The following is a 4,953-nucleotide window of genomic DNA, read 5'->3' on the forward strand; positions in this document are numbered from 1 at the left end:
GCGGGCCACCATGCATGAACCGGAGTCAATCTCTCTCTCTTGCATTATTTATACACACACACACTTCCACATTTCTTATTTCCTCTCCGTCTTACCTCTCACGTGTCCATACTCCACCGGCGGGCCACCATACCTCACCCCTCCCTCTTCCCCCTCGTCCACACTTCCTCGACCTCACTCTCCCCTCCCTCTCTCCCCTCCTGTTTTCCTTCCACCGGCGGGCCACCATGCACCCAAGCTCTCTCTCTCTCTCTCTCTCTCTCTCTCTCTCTCTCTCTCTCTCTCTCTCTCTCTCTCTCTCTCTCTCTAAGCAGCCCAAAGGGCGCATAATATCCATATCTCTCTGTCTCTCTCTTAATTCACCCACACATACCCTCTCTCTTCCCCCCCCCCCCCCCCCTCTTGTTCTCTGTTGGCCACGAGAAGCCCGCAAGCCGCGTCATACTCTCTCTTTCTCTCTCGTGATCTTATGCCAGCCCGAAGGCGTGCAGCACCGAAGCCACACCCACACACCTTCTCCCTCCCTCACTTTCTCCCTCCTTCGCCATCTCACCCCCGCCCTCTCTCTCCCTCTCTCTCTGTGTCAAGAAGCCCACAGGCCGTGCAGTAAACACATCTCTCTCTCTCTCTCTCTCTCTCTCTCTCTCTCTCTCTCTCTCTCTCTCTCTCTCTCTCTCTCTCTCTCTCTCTCTCTCTCTCTCTCTCGTAAAACACACACACACACTCATTCACACTCACTCACACACACACACACACACACACACTCACATACCCCATGCCCCTCCACCCCCTCTCACACCCTCACGCACACACTCTCCCCCCCTCCCTCGCGTCTGTGTCGCCATCGCCAGGACGTCTTTAAATATATATATATATATATATTATGCACTAAAATTACACCCTCTCCCTCGTTCCCACGCATGCACTTTCGTTTACACACACCCACACACACTCACATAACCCCCACATACGTACACACCCATACATATATGCACGTACACACAAGACATAAACCCATACATACACGGACACGCTTACACGCACGAATATAAACACACCGAACACGCACGCATATACGCACACACAAGAAAAAGAAAACCAAAGGAATCGACGTCATCAACAAAAAGAAGAAGAGGCCAAGTCGCACGCCGCCGACACCAAAACAAGAAAAGACGCCGAAGGCATGCCTTGGTCGGCCATGAAAATGACGAAGGCGCTACATCGACGCAGCAGCGAGGCCTACCGTTCACCGGCATCTCGTCCACGACGCCCTCTTTAGTGAAATCCGTAGGTTGTCATCATTTTTCCTCAGTTTCAAACCAAATCTTGTAAAAATCCCAATTTGTAAATTATCACCTCTCTCTAGGTGATGGCCTTAAAGGCCCACCTAGGAGTTTTCATTTTAAAAATCCCCAAGACAAAGCAAGGGTCAACCATCTAGGACCCACCGCCTTGCTTTGTCTCCCCTGATTAGGGCCCTAACCTAATCAGACTGCCCTAAACCTACGGCAGTCAGCACCTATAAAAAGGCACTGAGAGGTCACTATCAAGGGGGGCCGCGGCAATTTCACGGGGGCGTCAGCACTTGGTAGCATCTTGGTGGGAGGGATTGGCAGCACTTGCATCACGAGAGAGGGGATTGAGTGTAGTATTTTGGGAATAAGCACTATGTGAAGAATCCATGTCTACACCTTGACTCCAATGGTCGCCACACACACACTCACGCTAGCAAAAACCTCCGTGTCTATGAGTCACCTCTAGAGAACGCACTATTAGGCTCACTATCTCTCCCTCTATCTCTCTATCACCATGGTTTCCACCTCGCAGGAAATAACGTCACTGTAAATATTGCATGAAAATAGTTCTCCCTCACACCTCGAGGGTTTTCATCACTTGCATCATTCTCTCTCTCTCTCTCTCTCTCTCTCTCTCTCTCTCTCTCTCTCTCTCTCTCTCTCTCTCTCTCTCTCTCTCTCTCTCTCTCTCTCTCTAGGTGTGTAGAGTTTGTGTTATTTTCAATCACTGTTGTCCGCGTCCTAGCCACTCAAAGCTAGGTGGTGCCCCTATTCGCTTCACCGTGGCCGGCTCGGCGTGCATCGGCTCCTGGCGTTTCGAGGCCGTTGGGGATCGTGTCATGCTTTGCGCTCGTCATTTGGTGCCCCCACTGAGCAGGGCTTCTTGAAAACCTCCAGTTTACAATGTTGAAGACAACGCACATCATGAACCATGGACGAATGGTTGAAAGAATTCTCTAACTGGAGAACGGAGGAGGAGGAGACTAGAGAAGCAATGACCGCTTTCATCAAAGTGCTACTGCCAGAATACACCGTTGTAAACATCCAAGAGGTAAATTCTTCATCTTGTATTGCTTGTGCTAATTGCAAATTGAGAGCATCAGGTGGGAAGGCTACGAAATGTTATCACTATTGTCAACCAAAGCATTCTATCAATGAGTTCCGACAGAGGAAGTGAAGGAAGAACAGTGAGTTTTGCTTTTGAAAACTGCAGCACTCTCACGACAGTCAGATTTTCTATAGCACCAAGTGTTTTCTCTCTAATGGTCCGAGAGGAGTCGTCAACTACATCAACCACAAAGCTAAGCCAGAAAGCTTAAAGAATTTGGTGGATGCAAGTGGGCCTACGCTCTCTCTAGGCCTAGAGAGTTCAAATGAAGTTCGACCACCTAAGCGCCACCGTCGCATGTAGAATGGAAAGCCGATTGAGGTAGACTCTTCTCGCCCAGTCTCTTTTGAACCTAATGTGGAGGATTGTGCGGACTTCTACAAGAGGTAGAGGCATGTGGTGAAGGTGTCACCTCGTCAACACATGAGGTACATAGCTCTAGTGGTCAAATCCTTGCCCTACACCCGACATGGATAATAATAATCTCGGGGGGTTCACTATGTGTAAAACTACCATATCACGTGCGTTCAAGACATGTTTGTAAAACCCCTTATCTGTGAATTTTTTTAGGAATACAATACACCCTTTTCTTTTAAAATCTGTAAGTTTTTTTCAAATTTGAAAAAATAAAGCCCTTTTGTATATATATTTCTGTAAGTTTCAAGAACTTTAAATACCCTTCTATTGAAGTCACGTGATAGGTTACATTTTTATTAGGTGACCTCCCCGCGATAACAATAGGCCAGAAGTGTTTCATTTTCGTTTCTTGCAACACATGCATGTAAACGTATATATTGATAGGAAGATATTCTACCAGCAAAAGATTGTTTTCCTATTCGGAGCAGAAATGCCTGATGAAATCCTTAGATCCCCATGTCCCATCATCTTGCCCCTTCTGGATTACTACCACTCTTTTGATGTAAGCATCTTTATTTTGTTCTAGCTTTGCGATCCATTTTTATCTTGTTTTAAATCTATCCATTCAACCCTGTGAAAAGCCACTATGAGCCGCTAATGTCATTTATGTTTTTAGAAATTGTAATTTCCTGCTCATTGAGTTACTACCATGGCAAGTGTTTCTTTTCCCACATTCAGTGGAAAGAAGGGAGAAGACATCACCACCAATTTTCTGGATGACTTTGACATCGCTTGTGTGGTTTCCAACAAGGATGACGACGCCTCACGGCTACAAATTTTTCCTCTACGAATTTTTCACGGCCAAGTCTTGGTACAATGCTTTTCCCCAAGCTACCAAGAATGCATGGGATGTACTACGTGCTGCCTTTGCGAAGAGTTTTTTGGTGGAGGCACAACCTCAAAAAAGTATGGCACCTACTGCTGACGGAGTTAAAGCAGGGAGGTCTGCTAGAGTATGCCACTTATGAATCCAAGTTTGAGGATTTGTGGGAGCGATGGGTTGCCTCACTCAAGGAAGGTGAAGGAGCGCCTAATTTCCTGAAGAAGGACCGTTTCATTGCTAGCCTGTGATCGCCGCTTAAAAAGAAGGTGAAGGGGAAATTCCCTGCAACGTATGAGTTGGCAATGGAAGTAGCTCTCCTTAAAGAAAAGAAGTTGCACATGCAAGCAAGAGTCAGCGAGTCAGAGGAATCGAGGTCAGTCTGACTAACCCCAGTGATTGCAACAGCCGTTCATAGAACCCACCAGAGGAGGCATCAGAAGAGCAGCAAGACCTCTTGAGTCGCATCACTACTCAGCTTGAAAGTTTATACGTGCATATGGTGCAGCAAGGGCATACACCTGTCAGAAATTCAGAGCAAGGGAGAAGACAACGAAGGAAAAACCAAGAATACCATTGCTACAATTGCAGGGAAGACGGCCATGGCATGTATTACTGCCCACATCCAAGAAGGTAGAACTTCAATAGAGGAGGAAGGCAGTATCATATTTCTCCACCAAGGGCGAGACCACCGCCGCCCAGGCAAACAAATTTCACATGTTCAAATCCCACCACCAGCCATGGAACCACTGCTAGCCCCACCAGTCCAAGTCCTACAGCCACCAATGCAACCACCGCCACAATCACCACTTACACTCATCCTACGCCCACCACCAATTGGTACCCGCACACCAAGTGTCATTGTTCTTGCAAAAGAGGTCAAGATGAAGATAACAGAAGAAGGATCAAGCGAGAAGTTTGTTCAAGGGACTGAAGCGGTGGAACAAGAGGTTAAAGAATCAAAAGATTCTACCCCAGTGAAGGAGGTAAGTCAAGAAAATTGTGTTACAAATGTGAGAACATCTCTAACCCTGGATGAAGTAGGCACCAAAGCGATCAATTGCCAGCATTGGGCAGTAATGGTAAGAAGGTGTAAAGTGTTGATCAAGCCTCGTCAGAGTAAGAGGAATGCAAAGAGCATGGAAAAAAGATACAAGAGAAGAGAAAGACCAGCCTACTAGCAAGGCTTTGCAGAAGATGGACAACATATCAAGCAAAGGGGAGGGCTTTAAAAACAGAAGCCTGTGCACCAGCATGGACCAAGAACATTGTATCAAGCTAAAGGAATCCTGCATCAAGGTAGTTTCACCAGA

The sequence above is a fragment of the Adiantum capillus-veneris genome, chromosome 15, assembly GCF_014529385.1.
Source record: "Adiantum capillus-veneris isolate H3 chromosome 15, ASM1452938v2, whole genome shotgun sequence".
Lineage (NCBI taxonomy): Eukaryota > Viridiplantae > Streptophyta > Polypodiopsida > Polypodiales > Pteridaceae > Adiantum > Adiantum capillus-veneris.